This window comes from Parasteatoda tepidariorum, chromosome 10 (assembly GCF_982258835.1).
Source record: "Parasteatoda tepidariorum strain Cologne lab strain chromosome 10, Ptep-v5.0, whole genome shotgun sequence".
In the NCBI taxonomy this organism is placed as follows: Eukaryota; Metazoa; Arthropoda; class Arachnida; order Araneae; family Theridiidae; genus Parasteatoda; species Parasteatoda tepidariorum.
The window spans coordinates 76171117-76185586 of NC_141764.1; the positions used below are offsets into that span (position 1 = coordinate 76171117).

The 14470-nt window shown below is 27.5% G+C and overlaps 1 protein-coding gene and 1 long non-coding RNA gene across 16 annotated transcripts in view; one reads left to right on the forward strand and one right to left on the reverse strand.

Annotated features, from left to right (window-relative positions):
- Window positions 1-14470, reverse strand: part of LOC107436894 (exocyst complex component 4) — a 332756-nt gene that overhangs the window by 93718 nt on the left and 224568 nt on the right. The gene's annotated exons all lie outside the window — the stretch shown is intronic.
- Window positions 4177-12180, forward strand: LOC147803030 (uncharacterized). Of its 4 annotated transcripts, none has more exons than XR_015429647.1 (5): window positions 4177-4488; window positions 6199-6228; window positions 7595-7628; window positions 8257-8301; window positions 12011-12180. It is a non-coding gene; the product is annotated as an uncharacterized LOC147803030 (long non-coding RNA). The 4 variants fall into 4 exon arrangements; XR_015429650.1 differs by lacking the exon at window positions 4177-4488 and adding an exon at window positions 4495-4899; XR_015429648.1 differs by lacking the exon at window positions 6199-6228.

Here is a 14470-nt window from a genome sequence, read left to right on the forward strand (position 1 = left end):
CATAAAAGTGGACCCTGGTTGAAAGAATGTGAGTAATTTTTTCACAATTTCACGAAAAACGGACCTTTCACAAAATGACTGGACTGACCCCTGAGTGCGTTCAAAGATACACGAATTCAGTTGATCATCAATAAAGTTATAAAATCACGCAAAATAAGATGGCTTGCTCGATATAATGACTTAAACCCAGTAAAGAAAGTAACATTGCAAAAAATTGAAATAAAGAATTTGTACCACCTTCTAAAACAATTTCTGATAAAATTACTGTAAAAAGTATCATACAATTTTAGGAAACGAAAATATCTGGTATACCGTAATTTATAAAGTAATATTAACAGTATTATTTAGCTAATTACGGTTGTGTAAATATTACTTTAAAAATTACAGAATATCAGATTTTTAAAAATCTGATAAAATATCATCATCGATATAAAATATCCTCTCCATGTAACGCTAATATGGGTTAAATGAAATCAAAAAATCACGATTAGTTTGTCTTAATTCTTGATTCAAGAGTTTCCTTGTCTTCTGAATTGGGTTCAAAATAACAAGGCAGCTTAGCTGAGCATTGGTGGTTGCAAACTCGAAATTGGGTCGACTGCTCAGGGCTAATTAGAAAATAAAATATAATTCCACCCTACAAGATTTGTGGCTACAATTGTTGAAAATAATAAATAAGCGTGTGACTCAAGAATTCATCTCATAATAATTATTCAAAATAAATGTAAAAAAGTTTACTGAGTTTTTCTTTCATAAAATTGCAGGATTCCAAAGAAATAAATAAAATCAACTCACGATAATAAGTAAATCAATTGAGTACCGTTCCAATTATAAAATTACGGCCGTTAATTTATTTATTATTACTTATTTATTAATTTATTTGGAAGAATAGAACATTTAATAAAAATTCGTTATAGATTTGAAGGGGGAAAATGGAATTAAAAAAAAACTAATTTTTATTAAAATTGAATCTAAATCTTATAAAATTAAATTAAAAATTAAATTAAATTAAATTATTTAGAATTAAAAAAGAAGATTTTTAACTTTAATTTATAATTTTAATCTTTTTCAGTAAATACAGATTTCATAGATGGAAAAAACGAACAAATTTATTTCTTGTTTATAAATTTTGAAAATGGTAATGATAATAATCTTACATTAAAGTAAGGCAATGGCTGACTAAACTTTTAAACCGTGGCTTCAAGCATTCAAAATATAAATTAAACAGTATTCTGTTTCCTGAATTAAATTTTTTTTAAAAATAAACATATAATTAAAAGTTCAAAACTCTTTCGATTTTTTTGCATATTTTAAATTAAATACTCCACCCAAAACGGAAAAAAAGGAATAATATATTGCAGAAAGATGAATTTTTTCCTTAAAAGTAAAACGAAAAACCTATTACACGCATATTTTTCAAAAACTCTAAAATATAAATAATAACTAATTATGACTCTGAATTTACGTCGAAAAAGTAGGATTATTGTCCGTTCGAAATATGAAAAAAATGAGTTTTTCTTATTTGAATTAATTATATGAATTTATGATTATTTTATTGATATTTAACTTTAATAATCATTCTTTTCCATTTCATAAAATGTAATTAAAAAATAAGTATTCACAAACGGTTCGATAAAATCAATTCAATAATAATAACAATATTTTTCGATTCGTAGAAAGTTTTTATACCTTAGACAAAAATTGTAACACTTCAAATTACTTAAATAAATATATTTATTTGCATTTAAGCAGACAAACAAAGAGTTCATTATTCAATATTATTTAAGAAATAAATCAAAATTTGTTACAATATTTAATCGCGTTCAAACATTATTTACAGAACAAAACATAAATCTCACAAAGAGAAATTATTATTTAATCGTATGTAAAAACGAAATAAATAATATTTACTCAGAAATACTTCAACACCTAAATTTAAATACAGGAAGAAATAAAAGCAAATCAGTTCGTAAAGTATACAGTTATGCATGACAAATATTTTAACTTTCTGAACATTATTATTGTTTTAAACAATTTTATTTACTGAAAATTTAAATCACACACTAAAAACATACTTCAAGTTACTTAAAGCAATAATTAGAAAGCAAAAGGAAGAACGATTTAAATAATTATTTCTAAAAGACTTTTGAATAAAACTTCAGATGCAAATATTTGACTGTAATTATAATTTCAATGACTTCCGACAGTTTTATAAACAACTGAAAGAAAGTAAAGGTGATATGTTTTTAAATCAAAACATTCCAAAATAGTTGCAATTTAATTTTAAAATAATTTTTAATGTTACAGAGAGCTGAAAGCATTCATTTCTCTCATAATCGATTTACTGCGCGAATAAACACTTTGTTAACCTTTAAAGACATTTCAGTTAATTTTTTTAATCTCGAATTGCAACGCCATTTAAAAGCACGGAAAAGATCCTCATAAAAATTCGGAAGAAGTTTTGATTGCAATATGGCAATGCAATATCTAAATATTGTCTTAAGAGATATAAAAAAAACATGTATAAGATATGAATGAGTATAAGATAGAAAAGAAGTTAAATTTAAATAAGTTACTTTGATTCCTTTATATAGGTTTATAGACCTGCATTGTTTTTAAAATCTCAGTTAACATTATTTGATTTTTTTTAACAACGAGTCGCTATGAATAATCTAGGATATAGCGAGTGAAAAAAGAAAGTAAATAACCAGAGTAGAAAGGAAGCAAATCAGTAAATAGACGCATCAGTTAGTAAATAAAAAAAATTTGTACATTATCATTTTATAGTACAGCAATTTTTTTCTCCTTTTCATCTTCAAAAATGAATTTTAAAAAAAAGTATGGAGGGGAACTAAACATATCAAAATGACTGAAATTTATCTGTATATAGTTTGCAGCTTCTTATCTATGTTAATAGACACAGACACTTTAATAATAATAAGTTGGCCAAATTTGTGTTAATAGACACAGACACAAATTTGCAAAAAGCAGAAAAATTAATTGACACATGCGTGTATTATTGACGTAAGAGTAGCTAACTAAAGCGCACTTGCTTACCGTGGCTCTAAAATTTGCTCAAATAGTTATCTCCTTAATGAAGAGCTCATTTACCTTAAAGCTATCAATGAAGACCGCGTTTTTACTTCTAATATTATTGATTCCATCTATAGAAAATCAATCTCGTAAACCACCAAACTCTCTAATTCGAACTTTAACAATTGATCGTTTTACCTTATTATCCGAAAATCAGTTACCTAATTGCTAAGATTTTGAATAAATTTGAGTTTAAAGTCGCCTTTTCCTCTGTAAATAAACTAGATTTTACCAACTCGAAAGACGCTACTGCAAATATTAATAGTTTGGGTATTTTTCAAATTTTATGTAAAAGGCCTTGCATATATTATTTTTTATTTTGTACAGCTGATTCAACTTTGAGTTCACCACTACCACTGTTCGAATCCGTAGCCTTGTCATTTTAAACAAAATCCACACTATAAAAAATAGATACTCAAATTTTACGACATTTTCTTCGATTTTGACGAAACCGTTTGATGGTACATGCTCCGAGCGAACATTTCATCAAAGTGACGAAATAACAATCGCCACTTCTTCGAGGAAACGAATTTCGTCAAATGAAAAGAAACATTTCGTCTAGTCTTCATTCTAGTGTCGTCATTCCAGTTAATTCCCTACAATGTAAGACAATGAGGTTTCGAGTTGCGGAAACATTTTCATCATATATTTGAGAGCTCGCGCTTCGTCACAAATCGCGTGATTTCGTGACGAAATGATTCTTAAAATTAACGAAATATAGCTCAAGGATTGCTGAATCGTCAAAAGTGAGAGTTTTATTTCTGAGAGTGCAGAAGACAAGGGAACTCCTATAGCAAATATTGGAAAAATTTGCCTCTGTGGAGGACTTTTTTGAGGGAATTATCCGCATATGCGTTACATGGACAGGAAAACCACAAAAGCCTCTCGCGGTTAGCCTCACGGGAAGGAGAATTTAACCCATGATATGTCTACCACTGAGGATATTTTACGACAGTGCTGTGGTCTTTTGCATTCCAGCCATTGCTGTATGCTGCGTATATTGAAAATTCAATGCGTATATTCAATAAACTAAACGCACCCTTAGCCTTCGACTTAAGGAACATAAAAGATGTGTCCGAAATCATGACATCCCAGCAAAAACATAAGTTCTGGCCATCTTCGAAATTACTGACGGTACTGATTGAAAAGTGAAGGTGCAAATTACTGTCAGCTGGGTTGATTGCTGGGCCACCCTATGAACTTTTGCCAACATTGTAGGAAGTGTTGGGCCTGTACATTACAAACAGCCGCATTCCGTCAGTCTGAATCTACCCAATGGGCCACCAAGTTAAAGTTGTCTGCTGCCGCCAGTGAAGCGGTCGAGCGAGTTACTGTAACTGTGAATTTATTGTTTAGAAAAAGAAGCACGTTGGATTCTTATAATTTTCAAAAAAGGTAAGGTTTTATTTTTTTCTATTACATTGAAGTTATTATTTTAATCATTTTTGATTTACTATTGTTCAAATATGTTTACGATGTGCAGATTTCGGTTTACAAAGAACCGCGTTTGAAGTGCTGTTTTGGCGCTATGTTTTAGATTGGCAATCATCTTTATTCAATTAATACATCATAATTAACACCTTTCTAAGATAGAATAATAAAAAATATTAAATTTAATTCAATGAAAATGTACAGACAAATGTTTTATCAACACCAAGATCGCCGCCAAATTTTTAGCGACAATCGAGCAGTAGCACGCCAAAAACAAATATAAATTCTGTTGTATGATGACTCTTTAAGTGCAATTCATAATATGTTGTAGCATATGATATAAATCAGGTTTATCTAAGTATATTATGAAAATAGGTTTGTATAATAATCAAGAATTTTCATTAAAACTTATTTCTTTATGTTAAATAATATTTAGATTTTAGTTAACTAATTGCTGTTAGTAATATTAAAAATTGTTTCTGTTATATGTATTTCATTTTAATGAAATTTTTGAGCTAAATTCAAGTGTAAAAATAGGTAAAGGTTTAATAATTTATACTAAATAGTTTAAATTAAGATGAAAAATTTATTTGTACATGTTAATATAAATAATTGCGAAGAATCGTGCTGTGAATTCTTAAACAACCTAAAAAAAATATAGATTATGGAAAGTTTTTTAGCACGCAGTTGCTCATACTTAATTGTATATTGTCTAACCCCACTTATACAAAAAAAAAATATTACAAAATTCTTTTATATTTTGAAATCAATGTTAAGTTACTTCATAATTTTTGTTAAGAGTTAAGTGAATAATGTTTTTATTGTGAATTTCAAGTTAATATTCATATAAAATAATGCCCGATTTTTATAGGGATTACAAAAATATATAAAAGTTCAATACAATATGAAAACAAAATTCATACTCAATAAAAATAACAAACTCTTTTTCTATTAGTTTTAAAAATGTTAGAAAACCTGTTAGCGCTCTCCATGAATTTCTATAGGTTTTCTTATTTCTTGCTGTGTTTATTTTTAATTTAATGAACTCGCACTCATATTGGTAACATGCGATCAAAATTTCTACTTTTCGACTAGTTAGAGTACTAAAATCTACAGGAGCTCTGTACTTGTTGACAATTTAAATTACAATCATTTCCTGACCGCTATAGACAGAATATAATACCATTTTATTTACAAATACAACTTCTTAAAAGGATGTTTGACCACTTTCGAAGTAGCTGAGGTGCTTCAAATTTAACTTGTATTCTATTGAGAAAACAAGTTATAACTGCTTCCAAATCACTGAAAGCTAAATTTATAATAATTTTTTGCAGAGAATCTTTCAGTGGAAATAAAAGTTTTTCAATTAACTCCTTGAAAGATTTTCAATGCTAACCTTATATTTTGTGATCCTAGAGCCGAACTTAGAAAATTTTGTTGTTTTATTGTTGACAATTCTGTTAAGAAAATTTCCTGACCTACAAGTTATTTTTCTCATTCTAATTTCTGAAAAATATTATTCTAATTTTCATTCAAACGTTTTGAGTGCCTGTTGTGTAATGCTTTTTAAATTTTTGCTGAAAGTTAAGCGAAATTTTTTTTACTGTATATCTCAAGTTAATATTCACATGAAAGTGAGACCTTTTTTTTTTCTTTTACCTCTTTAAATGTTAGAAAACCTGTGCCAGTCCTCCATGAATTTCTGTAAGTTTTATTACTTAATGTATTTATTATTTATTGAATTATCTCGCTTTCATGTTTGTAACAATGGTAACTTGCAATTGAAATTTCTACTATTTTCCAACTGAGTGAAGTACTGCGTCTCTGTTCTCATCAACTTCACTTTCCAAGTAATCCATTGACATTGAATCCAAGTAATCCATTGACTTATTCCATTGACAACTTACATCTTATCACTTAAAGGAATTTTTTTTTCTTAAACTAAATATCAAATCCTTATATTGAGCTTTGTATGGAAGTGCTAGACTAATATAATTATTAATAATAGTTTATTAGACACAATATGCTTTAATATTAGATTCCATTGAACACTAATTTAAACGTAAATTTACGAGTAGTTTGAAACACGGCTTAACGAAAAAATCTATCCGCTTTTTTTTATTGATAATTTTCTTATTTTATTTTCAGAATCTGTTTTGGCTTGAGCAAAATAGTTGTTTGCCTGTCAGTCTGACCACAGCAAAGTGAGGGTTTAAACGCACATATTTTAAATTATTGTACTAGGGGGCGAACCATATGGAAACGACAAAAATTTGATTATAATCAATTTGAAAAGTTTTTTTCAAAATAAATTAAATTTCAAAAATGACTTTTATGTGAAACTGTTCTATTTTACATAAATTAAATTGAGAAAAGCAACTATTACCAACCAATTCCCCTGATACAAATTTTTAAATTTATTAATAGTTAAAATGATTTATCAATTAACTTATTTTTTTTTTCATCATCTGCAGAATCATTGATGTGCATAAATAATTTAATATTATTTTGAGAAGTAATATTTTAATTATTATTATTTGAATTATGATTTTAAAGAAGGATTAAGGACATTTTAATGTATTAAGCGAATTCATTTATAAAGTACAGTGAATTCTCACTTATGCACCAGTCTTTGGGACCAAGAGAAAAAGCGTATAAGATTTAAAAAACAGTAAGTTCATACAAATAAGAAAAGCTTCAGATTCAGCAAAAGCTAAATTTACAATAATTTTTTGCCGAGAATCTATTAGTGGGAATAAAAAAATAAATTTCAATTAACTCTTAGGAAGATTTTCAATGCTAACCTTATATTTTGTGTTTTTTTTTATTGTTGACAATTCTGTTAATAAAATTTCCTGGTCGAAAAGTTATTTTTCTCATTCTAAATTTCCTGGCCTACAAGTTATTTTTCTCATTCTAATTTCTAAAAAATATTTTAATTTTTATTTAATCTTTCTGGGTGTCCATTGGGTAATACTTTTTAAATTTCTGCTAAGAGTTTACCGTAAAATATTTTTACTGTATACAAGGTAATATTTACATAAAAATATGACCTTTTTTTTCCTTTTAGCTTTTCAACCTGTGCCAGTCCACCATGAATTTCAGTAAGTTTTTTAACTTTTATCATATGCAGAATCTTGGATGTACATAATTAATTTAATATTAGGTACTTTGAGAAGTAGTATTTTAATTATTATTACTTGAATTATGATTTTAAAGAAGAATTAGGGACATTTTAATGTATAAAGCAAATTTATTTATAAAGTGCAGTGAATTCTCCCTTATGCATCAGTTTTTGGGATCAAGAGAAAAAGTGTATAAGATTTTAAAAACAGTAAGTTCATGCACATAAGAAAAGCTTCAGATTCAGCGAAAGCTAAATTTACAATAATTTTTTGTGGAGAATCTTTAAGTGGAAATAAAAAAATAAATTTCAATTAACTCTTTGGAGGATTTTAAACGCTGACCTTATATTTTGTGTTCCTAGAGGCGAACTTAGAAAATTTTGTTGTTTTATTGATGACGATTCTGTTAATAAAATTTCGTAGCCTGCAAGTTATTTTTCTCATTCAAATTTCTAAAAAATATTATTCTAATTTTTACTTAATCTTTCTGGGTGTCCGTTGTATAATGTTTTTTAAATTTCTGCTAAAAGTTTACTGAAAAATTTTTTTACTGTATATCTCAAGTTAATATTTACATAAAAATAAGACCCTTTTTTTTCCCTTTTAGCTCTTCAAATGTTGGTAAACCTGTGCCAGTCCACCATGAATTTCTGTAAGTTTTATTACTTTTATCATCTGCAGAATCTTTGATGTGCATAAATAATTTATTATTTTGAGAAGTATTATTTTAATTATTATTATTTGAATTATGATTTTAAAGAAGGATTAGGGACATTTTAATGTATTAAGCGAATTCATTTATAAAATACAGTGAATTCTCATTATGCTTCAGTCTTTGGGACCAAGAGAAAAAGTCCATAAGATTTTAAAAACAGTAAGTTCATACAAATAAGAAAAGCTAGATAGAAAAGTTTCAATAGCTGAATAAAACTACAAATAGTCGTGAATAGCGGCTAAACCTTCTAATTGTTTTTAATGATTTCGAGTAATGTTTTTGTCATCTCTGTTTTCGCGTAAACTGAGTAATAGTAATCGCTATAGCTTTACATTCCTTGACCAAAAACTAACGTTTTAATTGGTGGTGGGAAAGACACTGCTAGATAAATTTTGAAAGCATATGGGTGGTATATATGGTGGTTTCAATGTGGGTGGTATGATAGATAAGACACCTTATTCAAATTCATATAAAAAAATGTCTTCCTAGAAACAATAAAGGTGAAAAAAAACCCCTAGGGAAGAAAAATGAACTGTATTACTAGATCCAGTAACTTATTTCCTTTTATCTGTAACGAAGATTGTTTATTTGCTTTAAACTGAAAACTTTTTCTAAAAAATGGGATTATTTTTTTCTATTTAAACAAAAAATAAAATCAAAATTTTAGACTTTTAAAAAAAAATTGTGTGCTGAATTGAAATATTTATTTTCTGAATGATGCATAAAGAATTATAATTATTATTATTTTCCTATATAATGATCAAGGGCCTTTGAAAACCTTTGTATATATGCAAAAGGCACATAAAAGAGGTGGCGCAGAAGTGATTGGTCACTGTATGTAGTTTTATATTTTAATAATGGTTATTAATTTTCATTTTAATCGTTCACTTCCCTATTCAATGAAAAAAAGTGTTATATTTATAAATTTTATTGATGTATATAAAATATTTTTTTAAAAATTTTATTAAGTACAGTAAGATTTTGATTGTGAAAACACAATCATATTTAAAAACCTACCTTGTTAACATAGCTTAAAAACGTGTAGGTTAAAGAGAAAAAAAAAAGTAACGACAAAGTACTGATTTGAAGCATCTTGAAACTAACCTGTACAATATTGAATGCCTTCTAAGACATTATTTGGTAGAAAAAATTTTTGCGATAAGAACAATTTTTTAGTCCAAGCAAATAAAATGCCCCGTAAAAGTTAAAAAATTCTTAATAAAATGTGTAAGTAAATTTAATTTATGGTAACTAAGAAATAATGTTAATAACACCTACATTTCACTTATTTATCTATTCTTCAATAATACAAAATATTTTTATTTGGCAAAAATATATACACCTACCTTTTTAAAAACAAAAAAGTTTTCATGAAGCAGAAGTTTAAAATGTAAACACATTAGGAATCTCTAAACTAACATTTAAGTGCGACAGAAGCAAAAAGATTATAGAAATCTTACGATTTTATGAGTTAAACGAGATGAAAAACATCAGAACCAGTTTAATTGCATATTGAAATGTTGAAGTTTTTAAAGATTCTTTTTTAACTTTCCGCCCTATAAACGGGTTGTGGTTGTGTGACGTGGGCGACCCTGCTTCACCACAGGTGCCCACTGGGTAACGAGAAGAAAGTAGTAGTTCTGGCATTCCTGTGGCCAATGGGACAACCCCCCAATGCCTGCAATTTAAAAAAAAAGGGGGGAAAAGTCTATAATAAGGAAACGCCCATTGTAACGCTCCTGTCCTTGGGCAATCAAACAGGTTTAAATGTTTTCAGTCTAATTTTTCTCTGAATTATTCATTAGATTTAAATAAGTTTTGTTTCTTTTTATTTGTGGCCCATAATGTGTGTATCCTATTACAGAGTTTATTTGCTAGAATTCAAAAAGTATATGTTGAAAGTGGTTAATGTGCAACTCCTGCTATTCTAATCTACAGAAAATGACAACTAATTTTTCTGTATCAAATAAAAATGCAGTGTACCTCCTCGAGAAGGGCCAACCGTCCTCACTGCCCTTTGACGACACTGTCTGATAATATTCCTTTTAAAAAATTTAATGTGTAAATGATGATTACACACTTTTAAAATTATTCGTGTTAATAAGTTTGATTCAGATACCATTACAAATATTTACTTTGTTAATTCTCAACTGGTTAAATTTTTAAAAGATTTTTTTAGTATCAATAAGTTTATTAAAAGATTTTTTAAAAAAATTTGAAATGAATATTTTTTTTAAAAATATGTGCCTTTCAATATTTATTTTTAATTAATTGTTTATTAGTTAATAGTTTAAATTATGGAAAAAGCCTTTAAGTTTAACAATATTTTTTTCTATTGCACAATGTTTTCTATTGCACAATGATTTTCTATTAGCATGTTTTTTTTCTTTGTAAGCTACAAATTTTTCTCATTTTGATAATGGGTGAGAACTACTTTTTGAAATATACATGTAAAATAGTAGGTATAGGATGGTAATTTTACAGTCGTTAAGAATCGAATTCAGCTGTTACATAATAGTACACATTTTGTTAACTATTTACGGTGTTAATTAAAAGCCCTTTAAAAACTCGGTGTACCCTTTTTTTTTTTTAGGAAGCACCTTTCCCTTTTTTATTCCTAGGCATAGTAATGGAGTATTTAACAAATATTTTTTGTTAAAAGAAGGAACTAAATTAATAAAAAAATTTGAAGAAAAGAAATTTCATCAGAGATGTAAACAATGTTATTAATATTTATGTAAACTTTTCATTTTTTGTCTTACATCTATACCAGTTATATAAAGACATTACGGAAATCGTGACATTGGTCAAATCTGTCGTTATTCTTATCTAGTTCTTGTGTTTTTTATATGAGGAAAATATTAATTTCACAAAGCATCACCATTAAAGTAATTTAAGAATTTATTGTTTTATAAAGTTATTACAGAATTGTAAAATTATCTGCCTTTTTAACTAGCAAATTTTGAGCAACCTTTTTTCATATGGTTTCAATTCTGGTTTCAATTCAATACATATTATTGTTTTGATGCCTATTTTAATATGAAAAATGTTGTAAATTTTGAAATTTTTTTTGTCAAGGGTATACAATTAAAAATTTAATCATAAAAGTAAAGCGAAAAAGAAATACTATTGATACATTCGTGCATGTAAGTAATATATATTTAAAAGTAATTTTTCTTCTATACCTTTCCTTGAAACAATAATTTACATTAGAATATCATAATTGTTTTAAATATTAAATGCAATAAAATTGAGCACCATAAAATTAATGAAGAAAAAACTGCATGTTTTTTAAAATTAAATATTTTCTGAGAAAAGGTGAGCACAAAATTAAACACCCTGAATAACTTTTCATTTAACAGTTAGATTTTCATGTACTAGTTGTCAATCTTAATGGGTTCGTGAGTCAATATTCAATAATTTCATTCAGAAAGGAATTTTATGTTCAAAATCTTTCTAAATTATAAGACAGGTGTATGTTTTGCATGGTGTTACTAATTTGATGAGTCAAAATTTATCAATGAAATGATAAAAGCAAAAACTTTTCGATAGAAATTTTAGTTTTAAAAGCTCATTTTCACAAAAATACTTATGTTTTTAAAATATACGATTTGCATAATTTTTATTTTATTATCCTCTCTTTCAGGAGAACTCTTCTGTGCTATTCCAAGTGATTCTATGTAGACAAAGATATGATTTCTCTGTTGTTTTTATTATTTTTAAAATTAAATTGAAATTTGTGTAATATTTGTATTGATTAAGGTTATGTCTTTGTATTTATATGTCTTTGTATAATAAAATGTTTGCAAGAGACAATGTTGATTATTCATTTAACTAATTTCAGGGTACATTCAATTCATTACATGACTGGCTACATCAGTACATTTTTGTCCAATACACCTATTTTTTGTTAAATTTGCTGCAAGACTAAATATAATCAGTAAAACATGAATTCATGATCAGTATCGCACTAAATGATCATCTCTGGACAGCCTCTTAATATTATCGGCTGTAGGTTGTATTTATTTTTGTATAGGGTACAATAGTATCACTAGATTCCTTAAGAACACAGCTTTTATTTTAAAACATATATATACTGACTACAAGCTATTATAGACATATATATTGACTTCAAGTTAAAACTTGAAAAATTACTTGTGAGATACAGAATTTTCATAATTCTGGACAGCAGTTTTATTATTCTGCTTTTAAGTAGAATATCACTGTAAAGAAAAGATTATTACATATGTTTACCTAGTTTAAAAATGTATTGATAAGTGGAAGCATAGATTGTGCACAGCAAATCTTTAGGACTAAGGGGTTGAACTGTGTAAAAAATATTCTTTGCATAAAACAATTTAAATGAAAAAATTAACCTAGAAATATTTTCTTAGTTCATATATTAATAATTTATTCAGAAATGTATTAGATAGCTAGATATTTATTTAGCTAATTGAATTAAATAAAAATTAGGTTTGTGGGTTTTAATTACTCCTGTAACTAGGTCAATGACCTCTCGTAAACCTCTATAAACTAAAGGGATGCTGCTGGGTGTATATAAATTGCTGGCCCTCAATTATTGATTCATTGATTACCCTCTACTGGAAAATGTCGGGCAATCACTCACCCAGCGCGTTTTAGACAGTAACTGCTGGGTTAGGTACTACCGGCCATCGATAGGCCGGTATTGTTGGCTCGACAGAAGGCCAGCCATTCACTTTAGTACAGTTGAAAGTGACTTTTGCCGGCACAGACCCGTCGCTTTAGCTGGTGGCAAACAGCAGTTTTGTGGAGCTGGACCTACAGATTTGTTTTTGCTGGGATTAACAGATCTTTTATCGCTCTACACAGTTGGAATTCAAAATACAAGTTTCAGTTTTCTTTTCCTAAAATCATTCAACATTGCTCTTCAGCTTCCGAACTTAATTTCTGGGAGCCATTCTATATTTCAAAACATTCTATAATTCAGTTAATGATCCATCTAGTACCTCACCGTTTCCAATGCTTGAAAATCTATTGTAACTGTTACAGCCTGGGGTTCCCGCCAAACTCCCTCACACCTGTTCCTAATCTCCCTTTTTATTTTCTCATTCGAATTCGTTCCTCTGTTCCTATTGGTTAAACTACTTCACTTATCTCTTTACTTTCTTTACCATCATTTGGTGTTTAGACAATAAGGAAGGTTTTTGTTTAAAGAACTGATACCAGAGTATGACAATTTATGTACTCTCATCTATGCTTAATTCCAGTTGTTTTTTGCTTTAGTCTACTTAGTACTAAGTATACTCTATCCTATGTCGGATAATAGTCCTATCCTATCTTATCCTGTTGGATAATAGTCCTATCCTAATAGTCTATCCTATGTAGATAGTAGCTATTGACATAAACAAACAAGACATGTTTTTAATGACAGCTCTTACCTAAACAATCTACTTTGAACCAACTGAGGGGCAGCTTATAGGGATCTTGATTCCTACTATATAGTTACAGTAGTTTCAAAATATTATATACATAATTTAACTTTATTTTTCCCATTTTATATATTCATATTCCTTACGAAATGATAACATTGAAATATTGAAGTAACTACTCATTATATAAATATAATGATAACACGCTTAAATCTGAAGGTAATGCCCGCAACATTTCTAAAATTATTTTCTCAAAATCTCATCTATAAAGTCATTTATTTATTTTCAATCGATATCAGGAAAAAGTTTATTGTTATATATTATATAACGTTGAAGAACAAATAATGTTTGAATTCCATTTTATTTCGATTTTAAAATTAAAAATGCAAGTATACTAAATAATAAAAAAATAAAAAATTGAACTTTACCCATTTATTAAAAATCTAATTTACTTCCTTTTCTAATTTCTTTCCTTAAAAAATAAATAAATAAAACTGCATGAAAATATTATTTTATGAGATGCAATGTATGATGATTGCATCTAATACATCATTAAAATAAAATAAAAATTTGTCATCTATTGTTTGCAAAATTTTTTAAGTTTCTAATTTGAACCATTTCAATAAGTAGAAAAATGAAAGAAATATAAAACTAAGCAATTAAAATTGTTGTTAAATTTAAAAGAAGAAATAAAC